Source organism: Dunckerocampus dactyliophorus, chromosome 16, assembly GCF_027744805.1.
Source record: "Dunckerocampus dactyliophorus isolate RoL2022-P2 chromosome 16, RoL_Ddac_1.1, whole genome shotgun sequence".
In the NCBI taxonomy this organism is placed as follows: Eukaryota; Metazoa; Chordata; class Actinopteri; order Syngnathiformes; family Syngnathidae; genus Dunckerocampus; species Dunckerocampus dactyliophorus.
Window position 1 is genome coordinate 22,939,829 of NC_072834.1, and position 21,197 is coordinate 22,961,025.

General features: G+C 42.9%; 1 protein-coding gene across 3 annotated transcripts in view; it reads right to left on the reverse strand.

Moving 5' to 3' along the window:
* Positions 1-16,635, reverse strand: part of nlgn2b (neuroligin 2b) — a 119,565-nt gene extending 102,930 nt beyond the window's left edge. Inside the window, exon 1 of one of the 3 annotated variants that reach the window (XM_054754025.1) lies at positions 15,970-16,635. The gene's annotated coding sequence lies outside the window, so the exon portion shown is untranslated. The remainder of the gene's footprint in view (positions 1-15,969) is intronic. The other 2 variants (XM_054754026.1, XM_054754028.1) reach the window with 2 other exon arrangements.
* Positions 16,636-21,197: the final 4,562 nt, after the last annotated feature.

The following is a 21,197-nucleotide window of genomic DNA, read 5'->3' on the forward strand; positions in this document are numbered from 1 at the left end:
TTTTAACAGCATAAACGTTAAATAATAGAAAAAAAAGTTGTAATTTTATGAGAAACAAAACAATGTTTCTTGGAAAACTAGGTTGCAGAAAAAGTTTCAAGAATACATATTATGGGAATGAAGTCATAAATACAAGAAGAACATTTACAAGAAAAGAGAAATAAAACAACTCAGCAGAAATGGCACAGAAGCTGTAATTTTACAAAAATAAAGTCAAAATATTAAGAGAGAAAAGTCGTATTCTAAGAAGAAAAAAATTGCAATTTTAAATTATGAAAATTATATATTCTCTTATAACGTTAATAATAATATAATATCTTTCAAAATTATCTAAAAATACCTTGTAAAGAATTATATGAAGACATTTTTAAGATGTTTTAAATGTATAATTTCATGGAAATACTGTAAAGTCAAAATATTATGGGAATAAATTCATAATATTACAAAAAGAACATTTACAGAGATTAAAGTTAAAATATTTGTAAAATAAAAAAAAACAGCAAAGAAACAGAAAAAAGAGAAGTTGTAAGGTTGATACTAAAAATATTTGTTTTCACTTATGTAACAAAGCTTCTCAGTTACTCGCCTTTATTGGTGGTCTCGGAGCGTCGCCCCACAAATATCGAGGATGTACTGTACAATGAATACATCGTCTAAAGTGGCGTTGAGGTAATAAAGCTACTTGTACTCCGTCTTCGTCTTTTTACGGGCTGCAGCTTTTTAAAAGTTGCGGCATGACCCGAAGGCATGACCCCACTTTATCGTGTCATTCCTGGGTGCTGTTGACCGATCCCGATAATTCCCGCAGATGCATTTGACTGTGCAAACAATATTCCAACAGCCGCACAAAAAAAACAAGCAGCTGCTGAAATGTAAATGTTGCCTTAAGAGGCCTGTCATGTTGAGCTGAGAGCCTACCTTGACAGATGGGGTGCGCTGGCTGCATTGATGATGAGCGACTTAGTTGAAATAGAGCACTAAGACTTGTGGTGTGTCATGTATTCCTCTCAGATGATTTGTATCCCCAAAAGTGGCAAGAGCGTTCCTGGGCCACACTCAGGGACCAATCTGAGGGCAATTGAATAAAAGATGGCAAACGTAATGTAGGTTTTGGTGTCACTGCCTTGGAAAAGGGACGAACAAGTCTTGCTAAGCAGTGACGAGACATACAGTACATCAATCATTCCACAAAAAGAAGCTGATTAAGGCCAACAGTGAAGCTGCTGAGGACGTGGCCCCCAACAGCAATCAATGAGGAAAAGCACTTGAAATTCCTAATTAGTCAAAAGGCTGACAAAAATGGGATAATAATCTGATGTGACATTAGACATTTAGCGTTTTGAGTGAGACAAGACAGATAAGTGAAAACAGCAATACTAGTTGAGACGTCATAACAAACAGCGATCCAATCGATGCCACACAAATACCCCCCCTGGGTTGTCTGTTAGCTGAGTGTAGACACACCATGTCAACTTCTGAGTATTTCTGGGTTATTTCTCCATTTTTTGCCCAATATTCAGGCAATAACGAAAGTCACACTGATTCAAAATCTGAAATATTGGAATTGATTATGATTTTTATTTACAATAAGTACATTTCTTTGCAAAAAGAGACACTTCTTTTATTTTGGTCTTTTTTGTTTGTTTATTTTATGATGTTGTTTGTTTGTTGACTTCATTTTATTTAAAAGCTATTGGCATTGCAGTTGAATACTCTTGAGAAATTAAAGTTGAGTGCTTTTGATACGGCGCACTGGCATTGTTATGCCATATATTATCATGGCATTCATGACAAAATGGTCTCAAAATAATGTTGACAATAATATCGTTTATCGGCAATAATTTGTAGGACAATTATGCAGCTAGTGAACATTTTAGTTAGAGTATTGTAATGAAAATGTTTTCGATTAATCGAGTAATCGGAAAAAAACATTTTGCTTGGTTAAAGAGCAATAATAAATACACAACAGAAACTAAAACATTCCACCAAATAATGAACGACCGTTTGGTTTAATTTTTTAGATAAATCAACCGTTTTAGTTCTGAAATTCACATTGTGCTTAGGAACAAAATGCATTTTCTTGGGTCTGACAGACTACATGATGCTGCTTTTGTAGATGAATTTATCCATCCCAGACTGGAACTATTTAATGGAAAAGGAGAGAAATATGAATTGCTTTACTAAGACTAAATGACATATAACATTATATTGATGGCTGTGCATGTATAAATCCTAAAAATAGACAGGCTGACAAATATTCTTGGATATTGAGTTTTTGTAGTGTTCAAAGTAAACTGAAGACACTTTCTGTAGTGGAACACATTACTCTCAACTAGGTGACTTAGACACGCACTTCCTTGTTCCATTACAGTGTCGTCTGCTAGAAATGAGCAGCTACTGATTAGCGAGCTAAAATGTTTTTATTTTCCATCACAGTGCTGTGTTTTTGCAGATGAAATAAACCCTGTATGAAGTCACGTTACCATTTTAGTAAACTGCCACACATTCGACGGTACACGCACTTCCTTGTTCCATTACACAGTATCATCTGCTAGAAAAGAGCAGCTACTGATTAGTGAGCTAAAATGTTTTTATTTTCCATCAGTTGAAATAAAACCTGTATGAAGTCACGTTACCGTTGTAATAAACTGCCACACATTGGACGGTGGTCATAATTAAGAGAAAGCTAACCCTCCACACGGCTAACGCTGTGTTAGCAAGGTGCGCTGCGTTCATTAGACCTTGTCTTGAATCTTCTGGATGCAACATATAAGATGTGGTGCTGTATGTCAGCGCCGCGTTACAACGGATACGTGTCACGGCGTCCAACTTGCTGTTTAGCCACGTTTTGTGTCTGTTTTTCACATTGTTTGGCGACAAAATTGCAACTTTATTCTTTGTTTTCCTTCGTTCCTTTTGTTGCCTCGTCGCATTCTCTCGCCTCTTCAAACTTCCCGCGCCTTCCGCTTCCTTCTTCGTCCTCTGCGTGGGTGACGTAAGCACGTTTGTAATCGAGGTGCTCCAATTATTCAAGGAATCGTTGCACCACTAATTATCGCCAACGAAATTTGCTATTATGACAGGCAGAGACAACATTTTTTCGGACATTTTTCAATGAAAACTGTGGTTTGACTGTATTTCAGGATCAGAGGTAGCATAGTTAGAATAATCTTTGATCTCGGAAAACTACAAACTCAGAATGGAGCCGCTATAAGGCGCCAATGAAAGTCAAAGCCCAATACTATAATATGAGGACATTAGAATGCCCAATAATAGCATTGGAATAAAAATATCCTGTGAACAGTGAGTTATTTTTGCTTCAACAAAGAGAAACAACCTCTGAAAGTTTGAAGAAGATTGATTGGGACCAGTCAGACAGGAGCAGAATCTTATGCTGTCTAGCTCGTGGCTGTGGGGCACCGTGTTGCTTGGCTTCCTTAAAGCTATACAACTCCCACTAAAGCAATGTAATTAATTGTCTGGCTGATCTGCCAAGCAGCTTTCATTATTTATGTCACTGCTCCCTCCCGTTACAGGCTGCATGTACAGTACATGCGCACAATTTCCCGTGCCGCTCAGATTCCCCTGGCCCATAAAATGTAGAGCATCGGGCCATCTCATTTGTTGTAGGCGCTGGACTGAAAGACGACATTGTGCAAGAGCCACGCTCGCTAGTCACCGGTGTAACTGCAGAAAAAAGCACTTATTTGCGGGGTAGTTAGTGTACTGCATATAAGCTCTTATGATGTCATCTGTCTTAACAGTCGCACTAATTGTGTTTGTGAAGTTGCCATAGCTATAGCTGACATAGCAATCATTCAAGCCCCCCTGAATTACACTCAGCAAATCCCAGGCTGCCTCTCTAACATAATCATCTATAACACATTTCACCCCTAATTAGAAGAAATTGATTTTGCTAAGCAGATCAGAGGTAATATTGTAAAAGTGCCTGCTTGTCTCTGGGAGGGATATTTCTTTATTTTTAATAAGATATGGGACCCTGTGTTCCGCTTCAATTACCGTGCAGTTAAACCACTTTTCGGGTCGCGAGCGTAAATGCGCTCTAGCGTTACACTCCTCATCTACTCGCCTACCAAATCTGCACAACTAGGGAGCCAGGATTCATTTGCAGCGTTCACAACAAAAGAGCACGCAGACACGCTGCATGTATCAACCGAAGCGAGATACAGTGTGACGTCATGCAACTATCACGGCAAACTTCAACAACAATTGAACAAATCACTGATTCATTGCTTTTCTACTGTATACCCTACCTACTGGTACAATAGTTGTCAGTGACAAAGGACTAGGGATGTCCGACCGATATTATCGGCTGATACAGTGGAACCTTGGTTAGCGTCCGCCCCGGTTAACGTAAAAATCTAAGCCTCGGTTTGCGTATGTTCTCCGGCCAGCGCACAATATTGCGCGTAGTAGTAGTACATGTGTTCTTCATGTACGTATGTTTTTTATCACAAAGCATCCTCCCTTGTGAGCACCCGATTAGCTAGCTAACAAAATGGCAACCACACACACAGTCCGACTCACAATTAATAACAACACGCTCACCAAAATATTTAGTGGAACATCGGTTGGAATCCACCCCTGTTAGCATGTTTTTCAGGTAACGTCAAAAATATATGGCACAATTTGGCCTTGGTTTGCATGCATTCTGGTTAGCGTGAAATATGCCACTCATCTTGTCGTGTTATTTATACATTGCGTGAGTCCTTAATGTATTTTTATCACAAAACATCCTTCTTTGTTAGCATCCTATTAGGTAGCTAACAAAATGGCAACTGGATCTGGAAGTTACATCTGCTAACAAGGCTGTTTTGTGACAAAAATACATTAAAAACACAGTCGGACTCACGCAGTGTATTAATAACATGACATTGTACACGCACCAGGAAATGTTGGCATACATTTTGTACGTAGAGTGGAACCTTTGTCAGCGTCTGTCCCGGTTAGCATGTTTTTCGTTTAACATCGAAGAATTCATGCCACAATTTTGCCTCGGTTTGCGTGAACTTTATGTTTAGCGTACAATATGGCGCAGGTCTTGTCCTGTTATTAAGACGCTGCGTGAGTTCATGTATTTTTATCACAAAATGTCCTTCCTTGTTAGCACACTATTAGCTCGCCACCAAAATGGCAACCAGAACTGAAAGTCAGCTACGTTAGGTCATGATGACGTCTATGATGATGATGTCATCAGCGGCTGACTCTGAAAAATGTAAATGCAAAACATATATTTACAGTTTTACGTGCATAAAACAATTCTAAATGCAAATACGTGATGAAAGAAAGGGAAGGAAGGGAGGTGGTGGTGATTGATCTCATTGCCACATTGTGTCTTTGAACAGTCATGCCCACAAGGCATGCTGGGTAGACCAGCGGCAACAGCAATATTAACTATGAACGACAAAACATTGGATATCAAGAGTATGTTAACGTCCCTCCTTCTTTACTTCCCTGCCGTCTCCTCAACATATTTGGCAATAAAGCAAAAATGCCACAAGCTACCCAGCATGCTTTGCGGCAGGAACACACATAGTGTTTTTTGGCATGGGTATTGTGCGTAGATATTTCGATATTTAGGTCGGTTACGGTGTGCGTCACATGTCTGCTGACGTGTTGTGTGGTTTGGATCGCTTTTTTGTACAAGCTACAGATGGCATCTGACTATTTTGGCGACTCAAGTGTGCCACGACAGCACTGCAGGTCAAGTTGCCGGCTACAGCTTCAATGCTAAAGGTTTAAAAAAAGGAATTTGGAAATGCCCGGTGGCGCTTGGCAGACCTGATGTGACCCGCAGGTCACGGTTTGCCCACCCCTGGTTTTGAGAAGTGCACTTGGATGATTCGAGAAATGTACCCGAGCGACAGAAATACCGCAAGTCCGAGCAGTTGTTAGATGAGAAAATGAACATGAACAACAGGCCAAAGATGTGCATTATTCTTTCTTGAATAATTCCACTGGCGTGTGACTAGTCTGTCGCTCAAACAGCCTCGTGAGCAGAAGCGGGCGGGTAATAACTGAGCCTGATGAGGTCCACCTCAGTGATTTGTGTGCCTTCAGAGGTCATCGGGTTCAATGATCCACTTTAACCGGTCAAATAATTATTTGTTACTTTTACCAACAATGTATTTTTGCTCATCTCTCTCTGCCAGCGACGTATAGTGACAGGGCATCCCGGGCATCACTTATCCTCGCTTATCTCAGGGACGCTTGCGATGCGATATTGTTCAAAACAGGTTACACAAGATGGTTGCCATGGTGTTCTGCACCGGTGTTTCTCCACCTTCACTTTGCTCACAGATAATGGGTCAGGTCAAGCTACTCTGCTGCTTTTCTCCTCCTTGGTCGTGACTTGACTGAGAGCTGGGTCATTCTAACCTCTACTTTCTTTGACTTAACATCTTCACACAGAAACTGAAATGTCCAAATCCCCACGACAGACGCTGCACCATTAATGCAGCATATAGGGCGTGCTTTTAAAAAACATCATGTAGCGTAGATGGCTGACAGACTACAGCGGTCCCGTGGGATGAAGATGCAACATCTCAAACTATTCTGAGGCTGCAGGTTGTGATGCCTGATCTTTTACAGCAGGGGCGGCCATTACGTCGATGGCGAGCTACCGGTAGATCGCCGAGGTAGTTTGGGTCGATGGCGTAAACGTCACTTTGTAGTTGTCATATGACATCAGTCAGCTGACATTAAGCTTCCCTCCTGATTGGCGCTTGCTCCCCCGAAGCGTTTCAAGCTACACACGAAGACGCAACTTTCATCTTTATGATTGTGATGATGGATGAACTAACTCTGCGGTAAGATGTCTATGATGTCTATATCTATAACTAAAGCTATCTGTTCACTTGTAGCGGCTAGCTACGTAGTAAAAGTGTATTGTTTACTGGCTTTGCTTGGCGTCATGAACTCTACTAGAGAAATCAGTGTTTTCTACACGTTGGCTTCTTAAACTATTATTTCATGATGAAATTAAAAATGTGCCCATTGGTGAAACCTTTTCAATATGTTGCCTTGACTTGGGCTGCATTGTCTTTTGCATCATCATTTTACATTCTTGTGTGTGGCTAATGTTTGCTAGCAAATGCTAACTGGATGTAATACATGAAGTGTGTGCCCTAATGAACGCTACATAGCTAATGTGACTGACATATCACCAGTACTCACTCACTAGTACACAACTATTTAGGACTTATGTGGAATCTTTATTTCCATATTCAAGTGAATTATGATAGCAACTACTTTGATGACCTGGAATCTTTGAAAATGTGAATGTGAAATACTAATCATGAATATTTACAATAGAATTTCAGAGTTTCCTGGTTACATTTTGTATATGTTCTATGTTTTATAGAAAGAGGTGGATCATTTGGACTTGTACTTGCATGCTGAGAGAGTGCGTGCACTCCTGATGTACATGTATAACCTACATAAATACCTACTCATATTTTAATAAATATACTAAATACAGTATATATACTTTCTATATTTACAGTAGCAGGTAGATCTTTGGGTCATTTTAAAAGTGGCTCACAGGCTAAAAAGGTGTGAGCACCCCTGGTCTACAGTATGTATTTGGTCACATTACCAAAACAACATGACTTGTAAATGTAAGCTTGCATTCGCACAAAACACAATTTCAAGGATTTTGTGCAACCGGAGTCAACATTTCCTTGTCATGATTCTATTTATGATGATTATTTTGCGTTGGAGATGAAGAAGGAAGTGGACAAGGCTGTCTTTTCCGAGGAGCGTGCAGGTGAGGAGTCCAAGCCAGGAGTGGCGGGACATTAACGTGAGCCCTTCACTGACAGATTTTAAAGAATTTTTTTGGGATGACAGAAACAACTTTTGCTTATGTCTCAAATAGAGATGCACGACATCTTTTTTTTTTTTTCAAACCGATACCGATAACTTTCTGCTTCTCAAGGCCAATATGACACCGATAACTGATAGATTTAACTGTAGTTTGTGCACACCTGGAGGTAAGAAAGACCGGAACAAATTGTATCTGTTGATTGTCCTAATCAAATATGATTACATCACTACTATCAGGAGAACCAGAGTATAGGGTGGAGGGAGCCACCTGCTGTGGCCAAGCAAGGTGCACTGTATTCGAGCACACGCTCCGAGCAGCCGGTGTGATGCCACGGAGGTCTCTGGTAAACCTCTTGGACTTTTCAAACATCATGGCACAACATGCCCCAGGCATGGTAGCAATGTGGCGTTTCAGGTGGCTGATGAGGTTTTTTGTGTACTTTTTTTCCCCCTCATTGCAGAGCATCTGGTTCAACTAGCACGCAAAATGTGTCTGAAGCAGTGAATGTTTGTTTCCAAGTGAGCTCAAGGGAAGTTACGACATGCCGTTAACGTCACAGGCGGGCGAAAAAAGGAGCACTGGAGTTTCTTCACCAAATTATTTCCCATAGAAGACGAAGAAGGAAGAGGGTAAGACTTTTGGCTGTAGCCGTTTGTGGGGTGCTTGCTGCAACGTCTGTTCCGAGGAGCGTGTGGGTGGGGGCTGGGTTTGAGATAACATAACCTCGGGCAAAAATATCACGGCTTCACGGTATTGTAGTTACTCTGAAATATCTTTTACTGAAAGACAAAAAATAGTCATTTTTACTCCATTTAATAGAACACTATGAAAGTGGGACATGTGTATTTAAAATAAATAACAAAAAAAATAACTGGAATCTTTTTAAATAAATAAATGAAACGCAGTTGCAGTGGCGAATGTGCAGGTCACACTTTCCCACAAACTTGCATTTCCAAGTCATGTGGTTGTTGTTAGCAACCGGGACGTTGTTAAGTGGTTGTTGCTTGTTGGTCAGTGGAGAGTAAACTCTGTACACCACTTATCCTCCACTCCCGTCACCTTCTCAATCACGTCTACACATTTGGCAACCCTCCACGTGAGTAATATGTCGGCCGACAAAGGCGCCGCTCAGTGCTAATGAGGCAACTAACGCTGGCGCTATCTATGCCCGACTTTTTGCAACACAGCACACGCCTGTGGTTTCAACACATTGACGCCCAGTTTTGACTGCAAGGAATAACACAGGACGTGACAAAGTATTCCCATGCGGGGGCCGCGGTGGACCTCTCATAGCGCAGGAATGTCATGACGAATAATTTTAGTGCTTTTGAAACCGTGACGTTTTCGTAGTGTGGTGTCCCGTGCCTAGTCAGGAGTTTGACTACGTATAGGTCGGATGTACACAACCCAAACGGTCAGACTGCAGCAGCATTGGACTTATGACCTCATATGAAAGAGGCCTGGGTCACATTTGAAAAAATCAGAATCAAATACCAGTCACACGTCAGCAAAAAATCGCAATTGAGCTGCAGTGTGAAGAGTCCCACAAGTCATATGAGGACTCTTTTGGACATTCTCAGTCCTTGATGCGCCGTCTTGAAATCTCTGTCTCCGAGTGCGCAGTCCCACAGACGTGTCATTGAGTGACCGGCCCGCAACTCACAGAGATGTGACATTTACAACCGCCATGACAGAGGCAACCCAGCAGCATAAACAAAAACAGCATTTACCGTCCTCCAAATGGAAAACATGCCGCTTTTGCTTAAGAGAGAAGATTTGTGTGGCGTTCTATGACTCACCGTCAAATTGCAGTTTTAACAAAGCTGTATGACACGAAAATGTGATGATTGACAAACTAGAGTTGACTCCAAAAAAAGCAAATATCTGCTTTTATGTCACTTCTCCAGTAATAGCAACCTGTAGAGTCCTGAAGGATCTCTTACAGCATCTCTTACATGGACTCCATTTTTGAATTGCTGTGACAAACAGCCCGTACCAAACTACGACTACTACTCCTCCTCAGAGATCCCCATATAGACAGGACAGCATTAAACAACAATATGCTAATGCTCATATTTTCTTCCGTAACTCAAAAGTAAGAGGTGGAGAAAATGATACCTGACACATCCTCTGCAAGGTTAAAGGGTCCCTGACATGATTCATCAACATCAGCTTGGAAATGTTATATATTTATATAAAATAAAACATAACATATATATATTGTTTGTAATTGTGTTCTACATTGTTTGATTATTGAAAGCGAACAGTAAATGAGGAAAAATTACATTTATAGTTGGCGGTGCCACCCATGACGAACTGGCCCACAGCTCAGCCTCATTTCCAGAAGCGACGTCATCGGGGTGACACCTGTCGTTGTGCTGCTGCTGGATGTTCACAGTGTCCGAGTGGTACTGTACATTTGTTTTCTTTTCCAAAAGAGGAGGGTTTAAGACAAGAATGGATGAAGCATTTGCAGAGAATGAGAGACAGATGGACGCCCACCTCGAGTTCTGCTATTTGCAGTGATCATTTCACTGATGACTGCTTCAATGGAACATCTTCACAAGAAGCACTTGGCTTGAAAGTACGGAATAAACGCATTTTGAAAAGGGATGCTGTTCACAGGAAATATACACAATACACGCAGGAAAAAAACAAGACAAGAAGAACAACCATCTCCATGTCTCAAGGCTCAAGTCCATGTTCTGCAAGTTCTCTATTTCATCTCCAAATATTTCTTCCTCCTTGAAAACGATTGACACATGGCTCAAATCTTCGCTATAGTCACTATAAACATCCTCTGTCTTGTACACTGACATGTTTGTGTCGCTGAGTGATAGCGCTCAGCTCCAGAAATGAGGCTGACCTGCGCCATGAACTATAAAGGTTATTTTTACAAATTTACCATTTGCGTTCAAAAATCAAACAATGTAGGACATAATCACAAACAACATATAACAAATTTAACTCAGTCAATCCCAGCTGATTTTCAAAATTCAACCCCTTCAGTAGCGTCCATTTTAGACTATTTTGGCAGATTTTTCAAGGCACAAAGAATATTGCGTTCTGTGTAAACGTGGAACCTACCGAAAAAAAAGATTAGGCTCTCGTCGTTCATCAGAAAAAAGTTTGTTTCTACCTTTTTCTGGAATCAGCAGTAGAACTCAGGTAAGTTTCAGGAAAATATCACCCAAAAAGGGAAAAAACAAGACACATTTCAAGCATAACTTTCACTTCGACACAAATGTTTGCTCTTGTGACAGCTCAAATATCTAAACAACTACACCACAACATAAACAACACAAAAAAGGTTGTTTTACATCAAAATAATCATTTATTTACAAAAATAACACCATGAACTAGTTACACTTTTCACATTTGGAAATAAACTGTGTGTGCGCACGTGTGCATGTGCGCACGTGTGCATGCGTTCAAATTTCCCTACCATGCGTAACCTTCTGCACGCTCCACGCTGTCGAGCGTGTTAAACGTGTGAAAGATCCATCCCGAGCTCTTAGCAAACGCACTTCTGCCACCTCGTGGCCGTTTTTCATGTCTTAAAACTGCTTGAAAAGCGCCCTCTTTTATCGTGCACTTGCGTCACCAAACGTAGAAATACATCTTTGGTATTGAATGAGTTAAGCGAAGTTGACGAACCCTGTCAGGGACCCTTTGAGCACGTCCAGCACCAGTACAGACACCAGTACTTCCCGCATAGTCACTCCGCCATCCACTCCGACGCTTCGTCATAACATTTGCCAAAACGCAGCGTAGGGCAGCGTTTTCCAGAGAGTCAAACCAGTGACTCATCAACCACTGAGCTTGTTAGCTTCCTTCGTCATGAGCAAACAACGGCAACCAAAGAGACACGGGGACTGTTCTTGGAGCTGGAAGTAATGGATGTGTTGCAACAGTCACTTTTATTGCAGACGTGGATCTGAAAGTCGGAGCTGCGCTCTGTGCCCTCGGAACAGGTCGCATACACGCGGGAAATAATGTACTACAAGCCGACTGATCACAGCCTTTACGATCCACGCCGTCGCAACGTCAGGTTACATTTTTTTTGTAGGTTGGGAGGGGGCGGAGAGAACCGGCGCAGCATATGCTGGTGTCTCATAAAGCAGGATCTTTTGACAAGAATCCCCCAAAATGCTACGTCCAGCTACAACACGCTCCACAATCCTGGCAGACATGTTGCGTCGAGAACGCTAATTTTGCTGTGAACTTGAAAGTTGCTTTCATTTTTTATGACTCATCTTGATCAGACTGAGCTGGAACCCCAGAACCCAGTGCGCTATCCCAGACGTCGGCATTCAACACAACGGGTTCGTCATGGACATGAATGTGCGACGAAATCAAAGCCATCAACATGATTAGCTTTGTTGTCAGCACTGCTGTCAAATGTGTAAACAAAGCAAATATGACTTCATTGCAGGTGTCAGCCGTTTTTTTTTTTTTTTATGTTTGACTGTGAAGTTGTATTTGGTAGACTCCTAGCGCAATATTTTGACTTCTGATTGGCGCCACACAATGCTAATCAGGCAGCTAAGGCCGGTGTTATCAAGGCCCGACAGCACACGCCTCCAAGCCCAGTTCCTTTCATACCGTGCTATACCTTGAAACCGGCCCATGCCTACCCAGAACCCAGGGTTTCCCCTAGGATTTTCTGAAGCTGTGGTGATGGGCTGCATGGGACTGCTGTCGTTGTGTCGTGCCGCTACTACGTCTGCTATTTTTTTTTTTTATTATGACAAATCTTTTAATGACTTAATTATTCTTTATTAACTTATTTATTTAACGTTTTTCAACAACGTGAGCCAAGATCGTTGCAAAACTGTTCATTTCATGGCAAAGCTGCTGAGAGCGCTTAAAGTGAGAGTTTCAAATGCTGAGCCTGTTGTTACCTGACCTATTTAGTCCAATCGTACCATGCGACTGTTCGTACAACATTTTACACTCTTTCACACAAACCGAAATGTCATTTGACGCCCGTTTTAGAGTAAAAATAATACATGAGAAATGAATTGTTCAATAATATCTTTTTTTGTTCAAAATAACACAATGAACAAAATAAAATAATTTGATTATAGCACAGGTGTATCCAGCTTGCGGCACTATTCAATCTACTTTGACAAAAAGAAAGTAGAAGCGAGCTATTTTATTACGTGGCTGCCAACATTTAATTGTAGTTCATCAACAAAGCACATCTCCACTCAGTGTGCTCATTTGGCATCCAATACGGGCGTCATGTGCGAAGAGAACACTTGGTTTTATAAGCGGTGAAGCAAATATACTTTGGTGAACTACTCAACACCAGCTGGTGAGCCAACGTTAGCATATTGTGATAGCATCACCGTCTAAAGCTGGACACACTACGTGTTTGTTGAACAACTTCGACACACGACTTGCGTTTTGACGACAAGCCGTAAGTATTATAACGATAACAAGAGAGCAAGATCGTTAAGTGACACTTTAAAATGTAAGTTAGCATGAATGTGATAGCCGCTTCTAGCTGGCCCGTGATCTAGCGAGCTACCGCCAGAGAGGAAGCGCAAATGGGTAAAAGACGCCAGAAAGTCCAATGAGGTTGAAACGTGAGCGATGACACACGCTGGCATAGATCGGCTTCACATGGGACAAGCTGTCGTCACTTGACGACACATTTTACGGCTTTTTTATTTGCACGATAATAAGGAACACAACGAACATCAACGCAAGATGCTAGTGCTGCCATATGAGCAAGTGCCGACACGGCAGACAAGCGATTTTTCAAAATAAAGCGCAGTGAAACATCTGTATGATATTTTAAATTGGTTTCAAAGTAATTGTGGTCAATATGTGCGTGAATAATAAGCTATATATGTATCTATATAGCAAATGCAGTCTATACTTTCATACAATATATTACTTAACATCGTTTCCAAGTTCATTTTCAAGGTGTGGCAGCTTTTATTTTGTCGTGGCGGGCTGCCACGATCAATTACATGTAGCGGAAACCCAGGAGCTATCCCAGATGTCAGCATTTTACACAACGGGTTCATCAAGGAAGTTAATGCGCTGTAAAATCAAATCCGTCAACAAGGTTAGCGTTGTTGTCATCATACCGCAGGAACCGTATGATGGACGATTTTAGTGGTTTTGAAACGGTGCCTTTTTCATACCGTGGTACACCTTGAAACCGGTAACTGGCCCATGCCTACCCAGAACCCAGTGAGCGATGCCAGATGTCAGCATTCAACACAACCGGTTCATCAAGGACATGAATGTGCGTTAAAATCAAACAACCGTCAACATGATTAGCTTACTTGTCAGGACTGCTAAACGGTCAAATCTGAACACAAAGCAAATATGACTTCATTGCGGGTGTCAGCCGTGTTTTTTCTCATGTTTGACTGTGAAGTTGTATTTCATCGACTCCTGGCCACATATTTTGACTTCTGACTGGCGCCGCTCGGTGCTAACGAGGACGCTAATGCCGGTGTTATCAATGCCTGACTGTGGTTTTGACACATCAAATAACAGGACGTGAAAAAGTATTTCCACATCGTGGCCGCGCCGGACCTCCATTTTCTCTCATACCGCAGGAATGGTATGACGGATGATTTTAGTGGTTTTCATGCCGTTGTATATCTTGAAACCGGTAACGGGGCCATACCTACTCGGCATGTTAGGGAATATCATTTTCATATCAGCCTCTGTATGAGTTGGGTTATCATTTCACTTTCCCTTTCTTGCAGCCACACTTCAAACAAATAAAGGAATAAACATGAGCGCTGAGCTAATGCGAGTGCTTTATGGACATCAGCACATAACAGCCTGCTGGGCAAGGAGCTAGCACAGTATATTTTTTATACTGGCACATTTTTGTCTCGTAACAAGGCTCATTGGTCCCAAAATTGAAAATTTCCATTAAACCACACAGTAATGCAGCATCAGAGAGCAGATGAAGGGCCCATTTCATCTACGACCAAATCTATGATCTGTGCCTTGTTTTTAAAATTCATGGCCTACTTCAATCCGTAGACAAAGTAGGCAGCACAAAGGAGGGACGCTGATGAAAATTTCAAGCGCTTGTCAAGTTGCTGAAGTGGTGTGTTTTGTACTTTTGAATGCACCTTACGTCGCCGTGGGAATGGGAATAAACTCTGACATCTGTTTTCTCGTCTGTGTAAATAATCGCAGTTAGTCAATCAATAATACAAGGGGGGGGGGGTATGTGGGAGCACACGGCGCACACTTCCCACCTAAACAAACATCATTTAGCAACGCGCATCATCTGTGTTGTCCTGCAGTCTTTTTTTCTATTTCATTATCTGAAAGGACAAATACTGTGCTCACCACAATATTAGCTTTATTGGCTTGAACACCCCCGGGGGATAGAAGATGCTTGCTTCAGAAATGGCGTTGGTAATTACAGTATGTACCAGTACTACACGGGCTTGTATGTATTCAGATGTGAATCTTTGAAAGGCTGCAAGACCCCGCTAGCGTTTGAAATATACCTTTTTTTGCTATCCATGACCTGTCAGAACAGAGGTCTTGTTGTCTACCATCAACCAAGCACTGGTCAACCACCGCTGAATATTAATGCAGCCCCCCCGGATCATCAGCGTGTGTGCGTTTCATTCCCTGTCTGCATCTTGCAGGACACTGGCTTTGTGTGTCTGCATGTGTGTGATGTTTTTCCACAGGAGGAAGACATCATCACCGAGCGATGTGTCTGACAGGTTCTGATTGACATGATAGACTCGTGCCTTCCCGGACAACACCGGGGTGGCCAACAGAAGCCTTCTACCTGCACGGGGAAGTACAACACGGACATCACCTTATTAGCTGAGTTGCTGTGAAGACGGGACACTTTATCAACAGGCAAGGCCGAGCTGAGGCTCCCGTGGGGTGGGGGGAGAACAGAAGACGTGCGATGTATACAGTATGCGCTATGTGGCAACAAACTGATTGGCGTTCGACCCCCCCCCCCCCAAATAGTGACAGTGCGTCAAGATGGACAGCGTGCGCAATGTGCAAAGTCACCAGCAGAGCGGCGGTGCGGATTGCGCACACATGAACGTGCAAGATCGTCTGCAAAAGCAGGAGGTGCTGGAGCGCAACATATGGCTTACCTTCCAACGACGGCGCTCCCAGCCGTGGAAAAGTCCCTTTTGTATCCGCCGGTGTTTGTAACTAGGCCATTTCTCTGCATGGAGGTGATTATTTCTCAGGAGGCTCACCTTCCCGGGTTCCGTCCGGCTCTCTCCCCCCTTCCGCCACCTCCACCCCAAAGAAAATGCACAGAAGCGCCTTCTTCCTCTCCTCCTCCTCTTCCTCCTCTCATCCCCCACAGCACGCTGCTCTGTTTAAAGCTGTGACACTTTAAAAAAAATAATAATAATGTTCAGACGAGTGGATGAGGGGGGCGGGGGGGATCCAAACGGACACGCAGCGCGATAGCGTCAAAATTGCGCGCTGTTTGCAGCCAAAGCAAGGTTCGGTCTGTCCTCTGTGGCCCGTTTGTCAATGCTGATCATGATCCGCAATATCTGCTCCATGCACCGGACCGACAGGGCCTTCAAAAAAGTCACATCAGTTTGGCCTCATATGTGAAATAGACACCCACCAAAAAAAATCTCCTTTTTTACGCGCTTGCGTGGAGCACTCGCTCCCTCTCTCTCTCCCCCTCGCTCTCTCTCTCTCTCTCCCTGTCTCTCTCTCTTACTCGGCAATGCACAGCATCAGTCTGGCAAACAATGCCGGGATGCTCATGGCTTTATAATGGTGGAATTAATGCACATATAAGGATGCAGCGATTGTTGCGCTGCGCTGAGGGAGCTCTCAATCACCGGCGCTGCTCTCTCTCCCGCTCCCTCTCTCTCCCTCTCATAGGACACTGCTTCAATATTTCAAGCTCGTTGTCATGACGAGGAGGTCCGACGCATAACTCAGTGACACTCTGCTGACGTCATCATGTGGAAAACCAAAGTCATCATCTCAAACGGGCTGGGGGGGCTGCACTCTATAGGTTGTGTGGAGATTTGAGCGAGAGAAGCACTCAGGCTCCATTTTTCGTCCTCCACTCCGAGAATAATGAGCAATCAAAGAGCGCAGCGTGAGGCTCGCATGTTCTTTCACCAGGGGGTGTCCAAAGTGCAGCCCCCGGGGACAATTTGCAGCCGGTGGCTCTTTGTTTATTGGCCCGCGGCTCATTCGAAAAATATATTTTAACAAGAAAACAAAAATAAACAGCAACAATGGAAAAAGAAACAGCAGCAATTTTACAAGAATAAAGTCAAAATATCAGAAGAAAAAAGTTGTAATCTAACAAGAAACGAGAATAATGTCGGAATGTTATGAGGACACATAACATTTAAGCATTTTGCTGAAACAAATAAAACAACAAATAAAGTTGTCATTTTGGGGAAATTAGATTGGGGGAAAGTTGTAATGTTACCAGAAGAAAGTTGCAATATTATGGGAATAAAGCCGCAATTAGAAGAGGAAAATGTACAAAAAGAAAGTTGAAATAGTTAATGACAGCGGAAATTGAAAAAAGTTGAATTGGACAAGAATAAAGCCAAAATGTTATGAGAAAAACATGGAAGTCTAATGAGAAAAAGGATGCAATTGTTGACCGCTGGTGTATCGGTATTTGTATTTATCAGTGTATGTTTGTTTTCCTCTGTCTGCTGTGTCGCTATAGCAACACACGTATACTGCATGTACACTGTGTGCACAATGATTAGGCAAGTCAGTATTTTCACCATATTCTCACTGTGATGCATACTTTCCAAGCCCAAGCGGAATAACCCTGAATGCCTATTGGGTTTCAGCATACCAGGTGATGTGCTTGCAGGGTGTGGCCGTAGGAGATCAGCACCCTTTACTGGGTGTGCACGATTATCAGGCAGCTTCTTTTCCGCTGGCAAAATGGGCCAGAAAAGAGACTGAACAGACTCTGAAAAGTCAAGAACTGTAAAAGATCTTTCACAGGGACGCAGCATTCTTGAAATTGCCAAAATTGCCAAGATAGTAGGACGTGACCGCAGAACCGTTAAATGTTTTGTCGCAAGTGCACAAAAGAAACGTGTCGATAGAAAAAAGATGCAAATTAACTCCCAAATATTTGAGACAAATCAAAAGGTGAATCTGCCAGGGAGCCATTCTCCTCCAGTGCTGTCATATTCCAGAGGTGGAATCTACCTGGGGTGTCCAGAAGTACGCTACATGGAGTTCAGCGCTCAGAGACATGGCCGAGGTAAGAAAGGCTGAAACCCAAACACCACTGAACAAGACACACAAGTGGAAAGGCTATGACTTGGCCAAGAAATATCTTAAGACACATTTTTCCAAAGCTTTATGGACTGATGAGACGAGACTGACTCTTGATGGACCAGAGGGACGGCCCCGTGGCTGCACCAGCAACGGGCACAGAGATGCTGGTAAGGGCTGCAATTATTAAAAGATGAGCTTGTTGGGCCTTTTCAGCGTGAAGATGGACTCCAACTCAACTCCCAAACCTACTTCCACTTTTTTCCACACAGTGGTGCATGAAAAAGTGTGGATCTTTCAAGAAGGCCATGATTGTTCCGCAGGCTCCAGCTCATGCATCCAAGTACTCCACTGCGTGGCTAGCTAGCACAGGTCTTCAAAAATAATGACATGACCTCCTTGCTCACCTGACCTAAACGCTATTGAGTACTTGTGGGCCTTAAACGTAAGATTTACAGTGAAGAAAAAAGGTCCACCTCTCTGAACAGTGTCTCGGACTGCTGCCGAAAAAGCTGATGGTCAAACGATCAAGTAAGTGACAGACTTCATGAATGGAAGACTTTCCGTGTTATTGAATTTTTTTTTTCAGGCTCTTATTTTGTATTACGTCCGCTTTTGCCCTGTTCTGTTTTCTGCAGGCGTTGCCTTTCTGTTCTAACACACCTGCCGCTCATTGGCGTTTTTGGTTATTTAGTTCAGCCCGTAGCGTGAGCCCTTGTCGGACCATCACATGTTTTCGCACGCTGTGCTTGTTAGCATGTTTCTGTTGCTTCTTCCTTTTTTCTGCTCTGCAACCTTCGCTGATGCAAAGAGTTTTACCTGCACTTGGGTCCCGTCTGTGCATCTTGGGGTCGTCACCACAACACCACCATGCCCCGTCGTGACATATATTACACATATTAAGTATGGGTATTGACCACTTATTATGAAAAAAACTAATAACGTCGTGAAAAATTGTGAGTGGAGGAAGCGACGTAGGTCTCGCAACGCACGGTCAGGACTTGCCGGACGGTGGTCTTACAACTTACGTGCGTTGGCTGTACGAATGAAGCGACAGTCGTACATTTGAGCAGCCTCAGATTTCAACTTACAGGTCGTACGTTGGGTACGCGATGATCTCACTCATTCATGGTCACCACAGCTACCTTTCCACTAACAAAAAACAAAAAAACCCAGCAATTTAGACTCCACAAATCACACGGCCAAAAAACTCGTATGTCCGGTTGCGACCTAAGCTTGAGGCAACCTCCAACTGTGGATCAAAATCTGCCAACGGCACTGCAGCATAAACTGTCAGATCGTTATAATGCAAGCCTGACAGGATTGCAATGTGGAGATGGTGACACACACACACACACACACACACACACCCGTGTCTGCACCACATGAATAGACACCCACTGGTAATGTAAAACCATAGAAAAGCAGCTATACGGTACAAGGAGTCTATAGACCAGGGTGTAAGCAATGACCAGTGTCCAGTGGAGTGATGACGACTATAACTGATCATTTACTTTGAATCTTTCAATGAATGCCTTCAGAAGAATGGATGGGATGCGTGAGTGAATCAAAACTTGAGTAGTTCAAGCTAAATGCTGTTGGAAATTTACTACGGGAACCTCATGAGGTCCTTCCGAATGCAACGACTGCACCCTGTGGGATATCTGCAGTCTCTGAGGGCAGCGGTCTATTAGGACTGCATGGTCTTCACAGCATTTGTAGCCCTTACAAACCGTGAAGGTCGGATGGGACGCTGATGAAATGCTACAGTCTACGGAGGTTTTCTTATCGTTGTCACCAGCTGTCACTACCCACACCCTTCAACCAATAAGTGCCACTTCCAGAACTTGTCGGACTTGGGGACACACTACTGTATTACGTTTCATGAGAGAGAAAGTCATTTGCTTGGATGACCGAAGGCTTCCCCGTCTCACATCACTACATTGTCATCTGGGGATCTGGTATCCGCCACACGGACTTGGGGGAAGAAGCCATGAGGAATCATGAGCTCTTGTGTATACGGGTGGGTTCATGAAGAATGGTGGTGGTGGTGGGGGGCACTGCGACAAGATCGAGGATGAAAGCTAACCAAAAGACTTGTTTGCAGGGTGTTGCAGTGTGTGTTCGCTTTACCTTTTCTGAAGAGTCGGAGGTCTCTTGGGCACTTTGAGCTGAAACCCAGAAAAAAGGGGTGACGTAACCCTTTTAGTCAGGGAACGGCACAGGATGAAAGATTCCCGTGTTCAAAGCCTCCTGTCAACACAGCCAATAGTTCCAATTTTCTTCTTTAATTTGGTGTCACATTTGACTTCACAGTTTGACTTTGTATTAGCTATCATTAGCTAGTTTGCAGATAGTGCAGGCTCACCTACTCTACGTATCTTCCTACAACCACTTTTTATGCTTGCCGCATTGGAGACTGACAGCGGTCAGTGACTGACCAATCAAAATGTGATTGGGTTCAGTCAACGGCCTGGTACAGCGGCGACCAAAGTGCAGCTCGGGGGACATTTGCAGCTGTTCTGCACTGTTTAACGAGTCACGTTGAACCCCACTGTTGGACACCGTTTAACTAGCCATATTACACACACTGTTGACACTGTTTAACTAGTTATGTTACACGCACTGTTCGGCACTGTTTAACTAGCCGTATTACATACACTGTTCGGCACTGTTTAGCTAGTCATTTTACATGCACTGTTCAGAACTGTTTAACTAGCCGTATTATACGCATTGTTTGGCACTGTTTAACTACCCATATTGCATGCACTGTTCGGCATATGTTACACACTCTGGCATTGTTTAACTAGCCATTTTACATGCAGTGTTCAGCACCGTTTAACTATTCAGGTTACATGCACTGTTTGGCGCTGTTTAACTAGCCGTATTACACACACAGTTGGACACCGTTTAACTATCCATGTTACACGCACTGTTCAGCACTGTTTAACTAGCCATGTTACATGCACTGTTCAGCACTGTTTAACTATTCATGTTACATGCACTGTTCAACACTGTTTAACTAGCCATGTTACATGCACTGTTCAGCACTGTTTAACTAGCCATGTTACATGCACTGTTCAGC